Below are 19,372 nucleotides of genomic sequence, written 5' to 3'. Positions count from 1 at the left end.
TAAATTATTATTACCTTTTGCATACATTCACCACAGTCTACACTATAATACATTAAAGATCATGTGTTTGCATTTTCATTTGTGTCTTTTTACGTATCCATATGAGCTCAGTTTAACCTGTGACCTCTTCACAATGTAATGTTTTTGGGCCTTTTGCATAAATTCACCTCATACTAGTGTAGAATGTAGTGAATGACACAAATGAGAATGCAAACATATGCTCAATAATATATTATACTTTTGTTGATTATGTACATGCTTAAACCTTTTTTACAGAGTATGAATGTTAAAGCTTCTGATGCAGGCCGTGCATGCACATTTTGCTTAGGTGAGACAAATTATAGAGTCTTTTTTCACTTAACATTTTTTATATAAGTTATTGTTTCTGTTACAGAATTCGTAAGCACCATTTGAAGAATCAGATGGAGACAACGCTGGAGACGACGCTTGAGTCTTCCCATCGCAGGTAGGTGTTTTGTGGTTATTGTTATGTTATTTTATTAAGTTATGCCAAAAATTCAGAATCAAATGCATAATTTGTGGATTAGTGTTTTGTGTGAAAAAAAAAGTAACTGCAATTTACATTAAGTTAACCTCAAGTTAAGATTTTTGTCTACTCGTTAAATTAAGCAACTTAAACTAGCACCGTAGTTGAATCAAGTGAGTCGGAGGCAAATGGACATTTAAAACATAAGGTGGAACATTTATTGAACATAATAAAAAACACATTGGAACATCAGAACGATAACAAACAAGTAAAAACATGAAATGGAACTATTTACAGGAAAACCCCTTAAAGGGGTATTGGGGAGGTGAGGCAGGAGCTGGGAAGGTCAGGAACAAAAACAACAAACAACGGGGATGGCAGAACAGGGAACAGGTGGAGCTGGGTAGGGGTGGAGTAGTCGGGGAACTCTGGGGCGGGGGAAACGCGGGTCAGGTGCGGAGCAAAGGATCGCTGGAGCAGGACAGGCACTGAACCAGGCGCTGGAGGGGTATTCTTTGGAAAGCTTGTAAGGTGACTCTGCCGGGGACCATCTAATTCTCAGAGGCGTCAGGACAATGGCTGCCTGCCTCATAGGCTTGGCCATGGACGGCTGGGCCTTAGATGGGTCGCAATCGGATGAGTTCTGCGTGAAAAAAGAGAGACAAAGGTTAGCAATAGGCAGGAGACATGACTGTGACAGGAGACATGACTGTGACATGAGACAAACCTATCTCTTCCGAATCCACCGAGGACACTCCCAACTCCTGGTAGACCTCCCAACTCCGCTTCATCCTCAGTTGTGGTCTGTGAGGTGAGCGGAGACGCATTGTCACTTCGCTTTCGCTTGCAAGGCCTCTTGCCGGCCTTGCCGATGGGCTCGTCCGGCACGTCAGGCCCCTCTCCAGCACCTTCTCGAAGAGCTGCCTGTGCTCCCATGCCTCCTTGGTATTTAGGTTACACGCGTAGAACTTGTCCGCAGTCCTTGTGTCGTGACACATGAAACGGGACAGTTTTGATCGGTCCTCAACGGTGCCATTGTTCCTGGCCTGTAGAGAGAGAGACGAAAAGAGGATTTAGACACAATATCCACACCAAAAAGGACAAAATCTCAAACTTACATGAGTGGCGATGCCCGACCGGAGGTCTGTGAATGTGGGGTATTTGGAAGCCCCATCTCCTTCCAAGCTGCCTGAAAGTGGCTGTTCAGATTTTTGCACGGATTTGTACTAATGTAAAAAAAACTAGCTTGGCCTCGACCCCGCCCACCAATTCCTTCCTCATCGCCAGGAACAGCTCGAACCAGCTGTACTCCTCTGCGGAGAGTGCAATTTGTGCCGGTCCGAAGGCCTGGTTGGTCTTCTGCAAGTTGACCTGCGAACAAAACCCAAGAAAAAGTCTCAGAAATGAGCAAGAGGCAGATCACTTACATTGATGAGGTAAGTATTTGATGTCTTGGTCGCGTTCCTGACCTCATCTATGGTCATGCTTTGGAAGACCCCGCAGCGGTGACCATAGATCGAGGCCAGGAACGCTGTCAAATACCCATAAAATCGGAACTGGGTCTTCTGAGCCTTGGTATTTTCCAGCTCATCTGGAGGAACACAAAATAACAGGAGCTTTAGTAAAGGATAGTGAACTGTAACTAACCACTGAAGACATCGACTTACCGATAATTTGGGGAATTTTCTGTCTGGCCTCCTCCCTGCACTTCTTCAAGAGGGCCTTGGAGATGAGCTGCCCGTATTTGGCCCGCTTCACCGTCATTTGGTGCAAAGTGACCGGGCGCTTCATGCACCGCAGCATCATCCTCACTTCCCTTCTGATCGAGAGCAAGACCCTCTTGGAGAGGCGGCAGCTCGGAGGGGGTGTTGCGGCCACATAGTCCATAAACTGTGCTATGTTCTTCAAGTAATGATTGATTGTAGTCTCCCGAATCGCCATGGTTCTGAGAGTCTTTACCCATCTGCAGACAGATAGACAAAAAAAATAAACAGAGACAGAACGACAGTCAGTGGGGAAACGCAAAACACTGTTTTGTCACAAAAAGCGCGTGCAACTGGTCTTGCCTTCACATCCTCTCCGTATCATTGAGGAGGTCCAGGGTCTGGAGCTTGCCCCCTCCCTGGGCCATGTACGCAACAAATCGCTTGATGCGATACACCTTGCTGGCGACATTGTCCTGCAGCTTAGTGGAGGGGTCGGGGCCCTCCTGGTGGGCCCTGTATTGCTCCATCAGTGTGTCTGGAAAGAGAGAGAGCAAAAAAGAGACAGGTTAACTCACAAAAGACACACAAAACAGCACATAACCTTCAAGGGGCCACAGGCGGAGAGTCACACTCACTCAAGACCGCGACGTGGTCCGGGAACTGGGGAAGCCCATGCTCCCCGGGCGTCGCAGAGGACTTGCTGGTTGACGCCTTGGAGGAGGAATGCTGAGGCGGCACTGCAACTTCCTCCACGTTGTCTTCCTCGATCGCAAATGAGGAGTTGCTTCGCCTGACGCCTGAAGTCCGAAGGCCTTCGGTGTGAGCGGTGTTGCATAATGCGGAAGAGCCTGGAAAGCTCCTTCAGGGTGGACGTGAGGGTGTCCACCTGGGAGTTGAGCTGGGCCACGGTTTCCCTCGCCATGACGCAAGCTCTTTTTGGACACCCACTCTCCTCTGTCTCTTCCTGCTCCTCCGAACCCTCCTCTTCAGCTTGGTCCAGAGCAACCTCTCCCTCCTCATCTTCCATGAGGTCCAGCGTCGACACCATTGGCACTTGCAGGTCTGAGGCCCGCAGTGCAGCCAATTGCTTTAGACAAAGAAGCCTCTTCATCTAACTAACGTGCTGCCTGCGCGTTGCCACCGTCAGCTCAGTGTGGGCCTTCAGATGCCGGTCCAGCCTTGCCGACTCTTTATTGCAGCCCTGACCCTGCCGGACTCTTCCATGTTTTTGACCCCATGCGACACCCAGAGGTGTTGGCTCAGCTGGGCGTAATCCCGCTTGCAAATGGTACACGTGTCGATCGGTATGTTGAAGAAATGGGGGAAAAGAGAAGTGGGAATTAGGGTTTTTTTTATGCCCCGGGCATTGGAAAGGAGGGAGTCGCTCACCTCCGAAGTTTGTGGATTACGCGCAATTTCCATGCAGTTTATGGATTGCTCACCTCCGACATTTCTGGACTATGCGGATTTTCCACGCCGCATGTGGACTTTTACAGCCAATGGATGCAAAATGAATCAATTGCAGACTAAATATACTCAATAAAAAGATATTATTAATGAATAAAGATTAATTCAATAATCACTGTGGTTCATTTGTCTACAATGCATACAATACATGCAAAAACCACAAACCTATTGCTGTGTGCAGAGGTCAAAATGATCTCACATGTACGTAAAGCCTACAGCAGAATGACATGAACATGTCACATGACAACACATGACAGAATATGTTTTTGCTATCTCACTTTTCTCTTTTAACAGCATCTGGTTTTTGCCCAAATTTCCACAAAAGCCACAAAAATATGAATGCGCATAAACTGCATGCAGGTTTTTCGTAGGAAAGGCGTAGGAAGCCGTTTTTTCGCTTACTATGTATGCGAGGGCCGTGCGACAACATACCGAAAGCGCATTCTCGTGCACCACATGGTTTAGCCTTTGCATGCGTCCTAGGGTACACGAGAGGAGAATCCGGCCTATGGTAGAACCTCGGATTCAGGAGGAACAGTGTGGTTTCTGTCCCGGTCGTGGAACACTGCACCAGCTCTGTACCCTCTCCAGGGTGCTGGAGGGTTCATGGGAGTTTGCCCAACCAATCCACATGTGTTTTGTGGATTTGGAGAAGGCATTCGACTGTGTCCCTCGCGGCATCTTGTGGAGGGTGCTCCGGGAGTATGGGATTCGGGACCCTTTGCTAAGGGCCATCCAGTCCCTGTACGACCGGAGTAGGAGCTTGGTTCGCATTGCCGGCAGTAAATCAGACTTGGTCCCGGTGCATGTTGGACTCCGGCAGGGCAACCCTTTGTCTCCGGTTATGTTCATAATTTTTATGGACAGAATTTCTAGGCGCAGCCAGGGGCCGGAGGGCGTCGGGTTTGAGGACCACACAATTTCATCTCTGCTCTTTGCGGATGATGTCGTCGTGCTGGCCCCATCAGACCAGGACCTCCAGTATGCACTGGGACGGTTTGCAGCTGAGTGTGAAGCGGCTGGGATGAGAATCAGCACCTCCAAATCTGAGGCCATGGTTCTCAGTATCTGGGGGTCTTGTTCACGAGTGAGGGAAGGATGGAACGGGAGATTGACAGACGGATCGGGGCAGCTTCTGCAGTAATGCGGTCGCTGTATCGGTCTGTCGTGGTGAAGAAGGATTTACCGGTCAATCTACGTTCCTACCCTCACCTATGGTCATGAGCTGTGGATCATGACCGAAAGGACAAGATCCCGGATACAGGCGGCCGAAATGAGCTTTCTCTGCAGGGTGGCCGGGCGATCCCTTAGAGATAGGGTGAGAAGCTCGGTCACTCGGGAGGAGCTCAGATTAGATCCGCTGCTCCTCCACATCGAGAGGGGCCAGCTGAGGTGGCTCGGGCATCTTTTCCGGATGCCCCCTGGACGCCTTCCCGGGAAAGTGTTCTGGGCATGTTCCACCGGGAGAAGACCCCGGGGAAGACCTAGGACACGCTGGAGGGACTATGTCTCCCGGCTGGCCTGGGAACGCATCGGTGTCCCACCAGAAGAACTGGAGGAAGTGTCTAGGGAGAGGGAAGTCTGGGCATCCCTGCTTAGACTGCTGCCCCCACGACCCGGCCCCGGATAAGCCGAAGAAAATGGATGGATGGATGGACTCCGTCCCCGGATATCCGGGAATAAAAGGGAGATGGCGTGCTGCATTCGTTCACCTTTAGTTCTGAGGAGCCTGAGAGCCTCCCACAACTACTGCAACGGCTGGCACGTGTTTGTGGCAAGAAGGACACAACGTCCCGTTCCCTCCATCAGGGAACTGAGGTTACATCGGTAACCAAGACGTTCCCTTTCTGTTGGTCCCTCGGCGTTGTGTCGAACCGACAGATGGGGTTCCTATTAAAACCCGCCACAATGCTGTGCCGTATCACAATCTCAGCGAAGCAATGGTGACTGGCCCGGGCATGTCAGACGGGAGCGCTTGTGTTAAATTTGCAATCTTCCAGTGGATATGTAGGCAGAGGGTCCCAGAGCTTTTAGAAAAGGTGGGAAGCCTCTACCTTCTGTCCTCACTGTGCCGTAAGTCCAATGGGTAAGTGCACTCCTCGAATGGGGAATGCACTACAGAGAGCACTTCCTACCATCGGAAGGAGTTCTATTGGAGACACCCACACGGTCGCACTGTCAGTGTATATGTCATGGGAAAAACTATGCAGACTGAAGTAGTTAGCCGCGAGGTGGAGGTCCACCTAGGGAGGTCATGAGTTACTAAGGTGGGAACAAATCATGAGAATACATCAGACGGAACTGTCCGAGTGGGGTAGGTACAACGTCCGGTAGCACAGTGTCCGGTTAGAGCTATGTGTGGACAACTCAGAAGGTACCCCTCCTAAGGGGCAGGGCTGCTCTGCCCAGCCCGCCCGCAGGGGGTGCTTGCTTATTCATGTATGGAATGCCTTTTTTCTTCGCACCGTGGGGGAAAGAATGGAGGCTAAGCAGCACACTGACACACCCATGGAAAGGTGCTTTCGCAGGCATACGCCCTATGTCCTACATGTTGCAATGCAAGACGTGGACTGACACCGGTTCAAAGCGGAGGTTGTAAAACCTTGAGAAGGTGTTGGGCAAAGGTGTTGGGGAGGCCCCCAGGGAGAAGATCGGCTCTGCTGACATACCTGCCTGGCGATTCAGCTCTACGCACCTTCGATTTGAGAGTGCTGAGGGCTGCTGAGTATACTCAACGTTGCGTCTCGCAATGACGAAACGTCTGGTTTCCAAACACCGTCTTGAAGAGGGTGAGAGCGGCTGTGAAAAACACCAAGAGGGAGAGGTCTGTTTCTGAAGTCACTGATTAGCCTCTTCAGGTGTTTTATATCAGAGTTGGGGCTAAACTCTGCAGGAAAATGGATCTCGCGGGACAAAGTTAAGAACCACTGTTTAAAGCGATGAGAAATGCTAAGCAATGTTTGGAAAAACCCAACTAGTTTGTTGTGGTTTTGAGGGAAAGTCAAAATTTGAGTCTTTTCGCCATAGTTAATATTAATGTGGAGTGTAAAATTCCTCAATTATATTAGATTTCAAAATGTCGTATAGGGATTCATATTTTCTGACAGTTTGGAACTGAGACAAGGGTAAAACTATCAAATGTGTACACAAAAGTATTTGACCATAGCGAACATAAAAAAGCAAGATACATGTTTAAATGTGAATGTTTAACATAGAAAAATACTAATCATCCTTATTCTGATCAAACAGTTATGATTATTATTGGATGAAACATCTTTCAGAGATAGAAATGATAACAAGAGGATTGGAGTAGAAGGATGGACGTGCTACCTAAGTGACATGAGAGTCTGAGACTCGGCCTTGCAGAGTTTGCCGATATTTGCTGCTGATTTGTCTGCGTTCACATCCGTCACATGTGACATCCCCCCCAGCCGTCTGCTCCTGCACACACAAATAAACACTAGCACACAGCCACAGAAACCGACATGTAACTGTGACAACGACCACTTAGACACATCAGAAAAAAAGCTACCGATAACACATGTGAACTGATGTGTGACAGAGAGTCACAGTACAGTGGATTCAGTTCAGTGATCATCATCATTGTGTCATTTATATCTATATGTTGTGTTTCTGTACTATTAGTAACGTATTAGTAAGTCAAATTTATACATGTGTCATAATCAAAAATGTGTACGTACCACAGCTGTTGAGTCCAGTGCTGTAGACTCATCTGAATATCTGTGAAACTTATGAAGGAAACATGTGTTTAAACTTTAAGCACTGAACTATTGTATAAAGCTCTCTAACAATACTGCAAAGCAAACAAAATGTTATACATGAAGATAAATGCTATTTATTTGTCAGTTTATATTGATAGAAGCCAAACGTGTATCAAATCAGCTTTCATGAAGAATAATAACTAAAAGCCTTCAGGTGTCACAGGTTGTAGAGATGCACGTGCCAAGAGAGTCAGAACACAAAATACTAAACTTGAAAGTTCTCTTTCACCCCTTCTTATACTGAAACGGACAAATAAACACAAAATAATGTCAAAATTCCCATACTAAAAAGAATCCTTATAAAGGTATTTAGTTTTGGGATCAACCAGTGCGTAGTGATTGGTTGAATACTGCAAGCATTGGACGGAAATGTAACGCCTCCTATTTATTCGAAACATCATGTTCACAAGCAATTGTCCTGACAGGTGATAAAATGTAATCAGTACTTCCTCATATCAATTCAAGGTCATTAGCATGTAGCGTTATTTCTGGGGTGTTACAGTTTGTTTATCTGGCTATTAACTTTTCATTTTGACACATTTGCCGCACGTATCTGACTTCAACATTCGCCTAAAAACTGCAGTTTACTGTGTGATGAAATTATCATTATAATCCTGATTTTGAAGAATATAACATACAATAAGAAAAAGGGTCAAAGAGCTGCAATTAGTGCCTATGTAATTGTCTGTAAGTGTAGTGTATGACTCTTCTGTATGACTGATGTTTTTTTCTTTTTTTACGCTATTGTAGAGAAAAATGGCATTGTAAGGAAACGAGACCCCTCACATCCTCATGTTTGTGGATGAAGCTGGCTTCAACAAGGCCAATGAGCGAAGACCTGGCCGTGATATTATTGGCCACCGGGCCACGGTGGATGTCCCAGGACAGCGAGAGGGCAATATAACTATGTGTGCTGCAATATCTGAGAATGGTGTGGCCACTCACATCCCCAGTCTTGGCCCATACAATAAATAGAAGCTCCTCATCTTCTTGGACCGCCTTCATATTCATTTGATCCCTCAAAAAGAGAGAGGTCTCATAGGGCCTCACCTACCACAATTTGTATTTGTATGGGACAATGTCAATTTCCACTGTGGCCAACTCATCAGGGCCTGGTTCAGTACTCATCCAAGGATGGTCATGGTGTTTCTGCCACCTTACTCTCCTTTCCTTAATCCTATTGAGGAGTTTTTCTCCGCTTCAAGGTAGAGAGTGTATGAGCATCGGGCTCAAGATCAGAGGTCACTGCTCCATGCAATGGACACTGAGTGTTAGGATATTACAGGAGATCAGTGTAGGGGATGGTTGCGACATGCACGCTGTTTCTTCCCTCGTTGCATCGCAAGAGAGAATATACGCTGTGATGTGGACGAGAATCTGTGGCCAGACAGACAGCAGCGTGTGGATGGACAGGAGGGTGAGGATGATGGACAGGAGGGTGAGGATGATGGACATGAGGGTGAGGATGATGGACAGGAGGGTGAGGATGATGGACATGAGGGTGAGGATGATGGACAGGAGTGTGAGGATGATGGACAGGAGGATGAGGATGATGCCCAGGAGCGGGAGGGTGAGGACAGCGACCAGTGAAGAACTGTTAGTTGTGAAACTCCAGCTTTATATACAGCACTCTAGGCTGCATATAATTTGAATAGTTTTTTATTTGTGTATTTAAATTACAGTATATTATGGTGTATACATTTTCTTTTTACTCTTATGTATTGACGTAACTTTATGTTTGTGAAAGATAATGATTAAAATTTCCTTGGCAGTATTAGTGCAATGTGTTATGTCAAAGCTTGGAGGCTACTCTTACTCTAAAATCCTATTTCTTTTTTTCAGTTTTATACACAATTGCATTCTGTTAGCTAGACAAAAAACAGAACAGTAACTATTGTCAATGAAGGAATGGGCCAAGACTGAAAGGTGGACATGAGGGATGTTTAAATGGTCCTCTGCCATAGTGAGAAAACATCTGAATATTTTGACTTTTTGATATAGTGCTTACACAATGCCAAAGGGGTGAAGCATTTTGGGGGCACTGACTGTTTAAATGAGAAGTTAATTTAGTTTTGACACATGAGTGAACCGTTTCAGGAGAGGTATGAGTTTTTGCAGGTGAACCATGGTGTTGTACCGAACCATCCACGTTATTTTGGCAAAAGCACCAAGAGTGTTGAGAACGTCCGGTCTGTTTCAAGAAATGAGTCAAAGCATTTGAGAAGGATCTTTGTCATTTTCGTGGCACTGACTCTTTATTTGGGAAAGGAATTAAGTTTTGAGGCATGAGTGAAAAGTTTTGGGAGAGATATTAGCTTTTGCAAGTGATGAATAGTGTTGTGCTGAACAGTTAGAATGTTTTGCCAAAAGATCTTAGAATTTTCAGAATGTAATTTCTGTTTCAAGAAATGAGTCAAAGCATTTGAGAAAAACTGTAATGCTAATTAATGCCTTGTTTTGACATTATGGAATTTAAGACTTTTTAAGACATTTTAAGGATCCGCGGACACCCTGTTTTATATACGATGTTTAAAACACTATAAAATAAACAACCATATACATCATACAGAGTTTGTGTGAGATAGAAACAAGCTCACACTACAGCAGGGAATGGTTACATTATAAAACAACGCGAGCAACATAATAAAATTACGCGAGCGCTTTTGCCCTTCTTGATCAACCAGTGTTAGGCCACATCTCATCGCAACTCAACAAAGACAATAAACCCTAAACCCTAAATAAATACTTAATAAAAGACAATATAAACAAGACATTTGTTGCCTCTAGTGGAACATTATTACTCATTATTAGGACTCATGTTGTCTTTTTTCACGCGCACGTCTGCATTTTCAGATCACAAACATACGACAATGTCAACTCACGTTAGTCCGTAACAAAGTGTTTTACAATGAAAATATACTTACAGGCTGCAAATCAGAAGCTCCAGACTGTCCTTGTAAAGTTTTAATGGTTGGAATAGCCCCACTTTTAACCAAAGCGTTCGTGAAGCAGTTGTCTGGAAATGCGCTGCTCAAACTTGAACATTCGATTTGTACTTTTCTGGAACAGTGTTGTAAATAAAATTGGACCATTCGTTTTCAGCTATGTAATGGCAGGACAAAAAAAGGGTCTTTCTTTATTCAACGAAAGACACAGCGTCTCCACGACATGAGAGTCTGAGACTCGGCCTTGCAGAGTTTGCCGATGTTTGCTGCTGATTTGTCTGCGTTCACATCCCCGTCACATGTGACATCCCCCCAGCCGTCTGCTCCTGCGCACACAAATAAATACAATTCAGCTCTATAAAAATCCCATATCAACCATAGTAGAATTTAAAAGTGGAGTTTACTTCTTTCTCCAACACACAAATCAAAATAATTGATTATTAAAAAATTTGACTTTCGGGAACAAACAGGACTTTTGTCATTACACACACATGTGAATGTGAGAGCGTGAGACGGCTAATAAATGCAGTGAATGTTCAAAGACTAATATTTGGACACATTTTTAAGTCCAATATAGAGTTTGAAACACATTTCATTTTTTATTAGTAAAATGGTTGATTTCAATTAATAAGATGTGATTTTTGATTAAGTATTTGATCACCAAATTTGTCTGATCCTTGCAAAAGCGTGTCCAAACTTGAACTGGTACTGAATACTGGTCATATAAGAATACTGGAAATACAAGTTTACAATACAATAACATCAAAGAACAGATACTCAAAAAGTGTCATTTTCTACCTCTGCCAACATCCTCTCCTATAAAAACTAAAGAATACACAACATACTGTCCATGATTTAATGGAGTAAAATCTTGCTGTAAATAAAGTAAGATTGATCTAATCTTTTTTCAATCATAGTTCACTGTTAAAAGAGTGATTGCAATTCAATTGAACTAGAATTGAATTCATGCCCACGTTGATCTTTTATTCATCATTAAAAATATCGTTATTCTAGATAAAAAAACAATGACACAGTGTTGGTCTGCTAATGCGTCTGAAAATGCGCTGCACAAACTTTAAAGAGTAGGTAACATATGTTTTTTTAGGCCCTACTTTGGGTAATGGAGTGTCCAACAACAAGTTTATCTACATACAACGTGTAAAAACACTTTAATCTCGTAATTATATGCAGTTATTCGTACCTTACTTCTTGACTGACTCTCAAACGATTCGTTCCGCGATTCACCCGTCTAGGCCCCTCCTACCCGGTAAACTTGTGTCATGTGATTGGTCAGATGGTTTAGTCTGTTGTGATTGGTCAAACGCGTTCACCATTTGTCGCAAAGTGAACGCCTACCGTCATTACAGGATTACGGTTTATATGTTTTTATATATGTGTGTAGCTAGAGATGGCGGCGATTTTACCGTACCAGTTTGAGCCCGAGTCTGACGAGGAAGAAGACGCTAATCCTCCACAAACTCCACCACGACTGGAGCAGGATGATAGTCAGTGTCAAGTGACAACTCTTGTCATAAAAACTCTCAGTGTGACAAGATGCATGTTGTGTTTTGCTTATCAATGAAATAAATTATTATTTTTCTTAAAATACGTTAGTAATACTACTATTTCGTCTAGTTGTGCGTTGTCATGGTACATAGAGCATTTCAAAAAGTCGACATTATGAAAAATGATTGTAGTTTCACCCAAATATATCTATATAGGTGCACGTGCGGCAAAAACTGCAGAGCGAGGATGAAAATATTTGCTGCCAGGAAGTGCAACAGGTTGTTTACACATTATTATGAATCAATTTATGTTATGAAAAATAGTTTCTATCGTTTGTTGCCATCACAACAAAAGTATTTCATAAAACATTCTATTAAGTTCATAAACGTTTAAAGTATTTAGATAATTAATTCATCATTCTGCAGATCCCAGTAAGAAAAAGGACATTTACAATTCTCTTGTAACAGTATTATACATGGACTAGTTGACACAGCATACAGTGTACCGTGTTCGTATCTTCAGATGATATTACAATACAGATAGTACTCGACTTAGTTCTTGAAACAAATACTTTGAGAATTCATGGATTGAACAATTAAATCAGCTGAGTAAATAGCAAGATAAACAAACTGTAACACACCAGAAATAACGCTACATGCTAATGTTAGCGTTATATGCATTAGCTAAACACAGACATAAGGTACGAAAATATTTCTTGAAGTTCAGACAAATATCAAAAGTCACACTTACAGGTTGGGACTCGGTGGAGCTAAAAGGTCCAAATAGAGTTGGTATTGCCCCTCTTTCAAGGATAGTTGTTTCACATATCCTGCACTGAACACGCCAAGATTATCAAAGCAATCATCTGTGAAATGACACGCACAGTTAAACTCTGGGTTTATACTCCTTTGGTTACAAATCATTTTTCCAACGATACCATTTTCCCCTCAGACGTTCTTCCTTTGGTAGTTGAAATAAGACCGACCGTGTCACACCGTAGAACACTGACTCAAGACATGATACACATGCATCACAAACGAGCGACAGTGTTTGGGGAAGGAGACATAAGTTTTCCCGGCAGTCTCAGCAACACGTTTATGTATAGTGACGTAGATATGCATCCTCGACTCGTTTGTGTGATTCAGAGTCGACTCTCAGTTTTAAAAGCAAATAACTTCGTTATTTATTCACCTTCCGACTTACAACTTGGCAGACAGCTTACTTTCAAACACGGCAATATAACAGACTGCATGAAACGTCATTTTTATGATGTCATGTTACGTACGCTTTAACATTCGATTTGTACTTTCCTGGAACAGTGTTGTAAATAAAATTGGTCCATTCGTTTTCAGCTATGTCATGATGGCAGGGCAAACAAAGGGTCTTTCTTTATTCAACGAAACACACAGCGTCTCCACGACATGAGAGTCTGAGACTCGGCCTTGCAGAGTTTGCCGATGTTTGCTGCTGATTTGTCTGCGTTCACATCTCCGTCACATGTGACATCCCCCCAGCCGTCTGCTCCTGCACACACAAATAAACACTAGCACACAGCCACAGAAACAGACATGTAGCCGTGACAACGACCACTTAAGACACATCAGATACTCGGTGACGATAACACATGTGAACTGATGTGACAGAGAGTCACAGTACAGTGGATTCAGTTCAGTGATCATAATCATTGTGTCATTTATATCTATATGTTGTGTTTCTGTACTATTAGTAAAGTGTAATAGTCACATTTATACATGTGTCATAATCAAAAATGTGTACTTACAACAGCTGTAGAGTGAAGCGCTATAGACGCATCTGAACTTCTGTTCATATCCACTGTTAACACACAAGACAGTATTTATTCTGACAGAAACATACAATACAATAATAAAACTGCAGTGGATATTTGTTGTGATGATTGACATAATGAGAAGTGCTGACCTGACCCTGAACGGCATCATCACTGACCTCCTGCTCTGAAGAATAACTGTCATTGTCTTCTTCAGAATAGTTGTCCACGTCTGGAGAACGGTCTTAAACACAAAGAGACATGAAATGATGTCATCATTATAATAGATGGACATTTTTTGAAATACAATTCAGCTCTATGAAAATCCCATATCAACCAAAGTAGAATTTAAAAGTGGAGTTTACTTCTTTCTCCAACACACAAATCAAAATAATTGATTATTTTAAAATTTGACTTTCGGGAACAAACAGGACTTTTGTCATTACACACACATGTGAGAGCGTGAGACGGCTAATAAATGCAGTGAATGTTCAAAGACTAATATTTAGACACATTTTTAAGTCCAATATAGAGTTTGAAATACATTACATTTTTTTTATTAGTAAAATGGTTGATTTCAATTAATAAGATGAGATTTTTTATTAAGTATTTGATCACCAAATTTGTCTGATCCTTGCAAATGCGTGTCCAAACTTGAACTGGTACTGAATACTGGTCATATAAGAATACTGGAAATACAAGTTTACAATACAAAACCATCAAAGTACAGATACTCAAAAAGTGTAATTTTCTACCTCTGCCAACATCCTCTCCTATAAAAAGTAAAAAATACACAACATACTGTCTATGATTTAATGGAGTAGAATCTTGCTGTAAATAAAGTAAGATTGATCTAATCTTTTTTCAATCATAGTTCACTGTTAAAAGAGTGATTGAAATTCAATTGAACTAGAATTGAATTCATGCCCACCTTGATCTTTTATTCATCATTAAAAATAACGTTATTCTAAGGTGCAAACATGATAAAAAAAACAATGACACATTGTTGGTCTGCTATCTGGGTATTTTAACATTCAGCTAAAACCACTACAGTTATTAATCCTGACCTTTCAGATAAAGCTCAAATCACACAGAAGTCTAATGAAATGAACAGCAGCAGAATAATAACGTGTGTGTGTATATTAGTTTTTTTAGCATTTATGAATGAAAGTGACGTAACACATTTTCTCTCGGCTGACTGTTCAAACTCCCGATCTTTGTGAGCTGGAGTGAGACATTCTCTCAAAGAACAGTCATGAGAGGAGACACACATAAACACCTTGAGCATATTAAACTGCATTTACAGCAGTGCTTCTCAACTCTGGCCCACAACATCTATTTTCCTGCAGAGTTTAGCACCAACTCTGACAAAACATCTGCAGAGGCTAAATTGTGACTTCAGGAACAGACGCGTTCAACTTAATGTTGGGCTGCGTAGATTGTTTGGCATAGAGCTCGGAAACAGAATTGTGCCAAGCCACAGATCTGGCCGAGGTTACAAAAAAAAAATTCTGCTGCACTTAAGGTTCCTAAGAGCACAGTGGCCTCCATAATCCTTAAATGGAAGACGTTTGGGACGACCAGAACCCTTCCTAGAGCTGGCCGTCCGGCCAAACTGAACTATCGGGGAGAAGAGCCTTGGTGAGAGAGGTAAAGAAGAACCCAAAGATCACTGTGGCTGAGCTCCAGAGATGCATTCGGGAGATGGGAGAAAGTTGTAGAAAGTCAACCGTCACTGCAGCCCTCCACCAGTCGGGGCTTTATGGCAGAGTGGCCCGACGGAAGCCTCTCCTCAGTGCAAGACACATGAAATCCCGCATGGAGTTTGCTAAAAAAACACCCGAAGTACTCCAAGATGGTGACAAATAAGATTCTCTGGTCTGATGAGACCAAGATAGAACTTTTTGGCCTTAATTCTAAGCGGTGTGTGAGGAGAAAACCAGGCACTGTTCATCACCTGTCCAATACAGTCCCAACAGTGAAGCATGGTCGTGGCAGCATCATGCTGTGGGGGTGTTTTCCAGCTGCAGGGACAGGACGACTGGTTGCAATCTAGGGAAAGTTGAATGTGGCCAAGTACAGGGATATCCTGGACGAAAACCTTCTCCAGCGTGCTCAGGACCTCAGACTGGGCCGAAGGTTTACCTTACAGCAAGACAATGACCCTAAGCACAAAGCTAAAATAACGAAGGAGTGGCTTCACAACAACTCCGTGACTTTTCTTGAATGGCCCAGCCAGAGCCCTGACTTAAACCCAATTGAGCATCTCTGGAGAGACCTAAACCAACGTTTACCATCCAACCTGACAGAACTGGAGAGGATCTGCAAGGAGTAATGGCAGAGGATCCAGATCCAGATGTGAAAAACATGTTGCATCTTTCACAATAAGACTCATTGCTGTATTGAATCAAAAGGATGCTTCTACTAAATACTGAGCAAAGGGTCTGAATACTTACTATATTTCAGTTTTTCTTTTTGAATAAATCTGCAAAAATGTCAACAATTCTGTGTTTCTCTGTCATTATGGGGTGCTGTGTGTACATTAATGAGGAAAAAAAATGAACTTAAATGATTTTAGCAAATGGCTATAATATAACAACGAGTGAAAAATGTAAGGAGGTCTGAATACTCACCATACCCACTGTAACAACAAATGACCTTACACCAATACGAAGACGCTGGAAAGGACAAATTTATTCAGCTTTATTTTCTTCTCACTCCAGGGGGTTAATGACCAGTACACATTTCAGTCCCATTACAAATATCCAAGGTTTTACAGGACACATCCGGATGTTAAGTAATAATTCAAGGCTCGATTTTTAATGAAATAATTACTCTGGCAAATGTGTACGGCCCTAATACAGATTGTCCAAGCTTTTTTTATAACTTTTTCTTCTGTTGTCCTCCTTACAAGGTAAATTGATAATTGCAGGAGATTTCAACTGCACATTATCTCCTAAACTTGATCGATCAACAGGATCTGACACAACACACACTCAGACTAGGAAAAAGATATGGGACAATATAAAATAACTAAATCTGTCTGATCCATGGAGAACATTGTTCCCTAATAAAAGAACATAATCATGTTGTTCTACAGTGACGAAGGGTCATTCACGTATTGACTATTTTTCGATCTCTAGTTAACTGATTCCAAGAGTAGCAAGGTGCCAATATGATCCTATTGTTATCTCGGATCATGGTCCAGTTTCATTAACTTATAATGCAATAAATTATATTAGTGAAATCTACCGAAGGCGTCTCCATCTGAAATGGTTAAAAGATCCGGATTTCACAGAATTCGAGTTCATACAGATCATTTTTCAAAGAGAATAAAGATGAAACATCAGCTACTGTGAGGTGGGAAGCATTTAAGGCATATATTAGAGGCCAGATCATTTCCTTCACAAGCTCCAAAACCAATACATTTAAATTGGAAAAAGAAACTAAGCTTGCAGAAGAAAGCGCCTCTTTAGACACTTCAAATACTATACATCATAAACTTCTTAAACTTAGAGCTCAGTTTAATACCCTCTCCATAACAAAGGCTGAAAACTGTTTAAAAACATTGAAACAATCATTTTAAGAGCATGGTGAAATGATTGTGAAATGAAAGGGCAGCAAAATTATAACTTTGGTAGATAAAAATGTAATGCTGAAAATGCCATTAATAGTATTCAAACTCCGAATGGAGAAACAATATCTAATCCCTTAGAAATAAATAAAACCTTTGTTTCATTTTATAAAGATTTATATAAATCTGAATCAGCACCTTATACTGAAGATCAAACACATTTTCTTAATGACCTTCAGTTCCCGCTTATATCAGATGAGGATAATAACTATCTAGACAGTACACTTGAAGAACACAAAATCTTAGACTCTATCTCAATGATGTTAAAACAGCCGGCCCCGATGTCTGCCAATCGATATATACAAGATGTTTAAAACACAAATTGGTTGTCCAGAATCATTTAAAAATGGTTACCTACCCCCAGCACTGAGAAGTGCTTTAACTTCTTTAATTTTGAAACCTGACAATCCACCTACCAAATGTGAGTCATACAGACCAATTTCTTTACTCAACACAGACGCAGAAAATTTGGCTACTAGATTAGAAAAATGTGTCCCATCTCTAAGTTTCAACCCAAAATGGATTTATTAAGAACGGCCAGGCTACCCATAACATTATGTGAATTTTAAATATCATGGAGGAAAAAAGGGAAGCTCCTGACACGTGTATCCTATCACTTGAGGCTAAAAAAGCGTACGATAATGGCTTTACATGAATGAGGTTTTAGGGATGCACCGATACCACTTTTTCCATTCCGATCCGATATCTGAATTCTGCGTATCGGCCGATACCGATTCTGATCTGATACTAGCACTGCTTTTCATGATCAAAGTAGACTTGCATATTTTAACTTTTATGCCCAGAGGTGGATAGTTAAGCATGTTTACTCTTAAGTACATTTTAAAATATCTGTACTTTATCAGAGTACTTTGGACAAAAAATGATTTCCTACAGTATGAAGCACATCATACTTATTCCACTACAGTCCATAAATAAATGTTTTTTTTACTTTAAATCCATGAGTACATTAAGTCTACCATTTTCCTTTACTTAAGTATTTTTACTTAAAAGTATGATTTTTTAAATGTAATTAAGTGCTGTATTAAATTTAAAAATACATACAAAACGAAAATGTGGTCTTATAAAGCACAGATACTTACAAAATGTTTAACAAATAAATCTCTGTTTACTACACAAAGCCATCACAATATAAAAGTCTCCAAACTCGCTTATGCACATCCTGGACACAAAATGATGCGCTTAATACATTCGCTTCTACGTTATTTAAAGTCATGCGCATTGGATGCAGAATGATGCGCTTAATGCACCCGCTTCACTCACGAGCACCCCGGATAGTGATGATCGTGATGTCGCGGGGATCTTTGCTTCCCAAGTTCAAAACAGTTATAACACAAAGAGAAGAGATATGTTATGTGTTTAAATCATAGAACATTGAATCCATCCTATAGTTAAAAGTTATGTATGAAGGACGCATAACATAGACTCCTTCAGTGCTTGAATCTAACGTTAAACTCAGCGAGTACAGTCTCCGGCAAAATGCATTTAAAATAAAACCACAGTCTATTATCTAGTGATTATGAATAATATTGAAAACTTTGGAACGAGTAACATCCTGACTGTTCCCGGACACACACATGCTGGATTGAGATTGACAGATGACCGCACCAGCTGAGGTCAGAGTTTTTTAATTATGCTATATTGGTTTATTCCTCACATAAAGCTATCACAATACATGACATCGAATACAGTGTATGACAAGGTTTATGGTCATTTACTGATAGTTAGTCCTTTATGAAGCTTTAGAGTAACATCCACGGGTATCGCAACGGATCGGACTGACGAGAACTCGTCAGTCGAATACCCGATCCAGCTAAAAAGACCCGGATCGGCCCCAATTCCGATCCAGAGTATCGGATCGGTGCATCCCTAGTTTTGGCTTCGGAGATTCATTTCTGAGCTGTATCAATATTTTATATTTTAAACCAACAGCTGAAGTGAGGACCAATAATACAACATTAAGACCTTTGTCACCAATGCTCTTTATCCTAGCATTAGAACCTTTAGCAATCACGGTTAGAATTAACCACTCTATCAATGG

The 19,372-nt window shown here is 42.0% G+C and overlaps 2 long non-coding RNA genes across 3 annotated transcripts; both read right to left on the bottom strand.

Annotated features, from left to right (window-relative positions):
• Window positions 1–678: 678 nt before the first annotated feature.
• LOC130429704 (uncharacterized) lies at window positions 679–2,449 on the bottom strand. Of its 2 annotated transcripts, none has more exons than XR_008907662.1 (5): window positions 2,155–2,449; window positions 1,957–2,078; window positions 1,606–1,858; window positions 1,215–1,533; window positions 679–1,130 (listed from the first exon to the last, which is right to left on the bottom strand). It is a non-coding gene; the product is annotated as an uncharacterized LOC130429704 (long non-coding RNA). The 2 variants fall into 2 exon arrangements; XR_008907661.1 differs by having other exon boundaries at window positions 2,030–2,078.
• Window positions 2,450–2,559: 110 nt separating this feature from the next.
• LOC130429707 (uncharacterized) lies at window positions 2,560–13,920 on the bottom strand. The gene is made up of 7 exons (XR_008907665.1): window positions 13,832–13,920; window positions 13,674–13,726; window positions 12,644–13,417; window positions 10,367–10,713; window positions 7,362–7,409; window positions 6,991–7,101; window positions 2,560–2,728 (listed from the first exon to the last, which is right to left on the bottom strand). It is a non-coding gene; the product is annotated as an uncharacterized LOC130429707 (long non-coding RNA).
• Between the last annotated feature and the right edge of the window lie 5,452 nt (window positions 13,921–19,372).

The sequence above is a fragment of the Triplophysa dalaica genome, chromosome 10 (genome assembly GCF_015846415.1).
Source record: "Triplophysa dalaica isolate WHDGS20190420 chromosome 10, ASM1584641v1, whole genome shotgun sequence".
Lineage (NCBI taxonomy): Eukaryota > Metazoa > Chordata > Actinopteri > Cypriniformes > Nemacheilidae > Triplophysa > Triplophysa dalaica.
The sequence above is the reverse complement of the archived record's forward strand: the minus strand, read 5'-3'. Positions and strand labels throughout refer to the sequence as shown.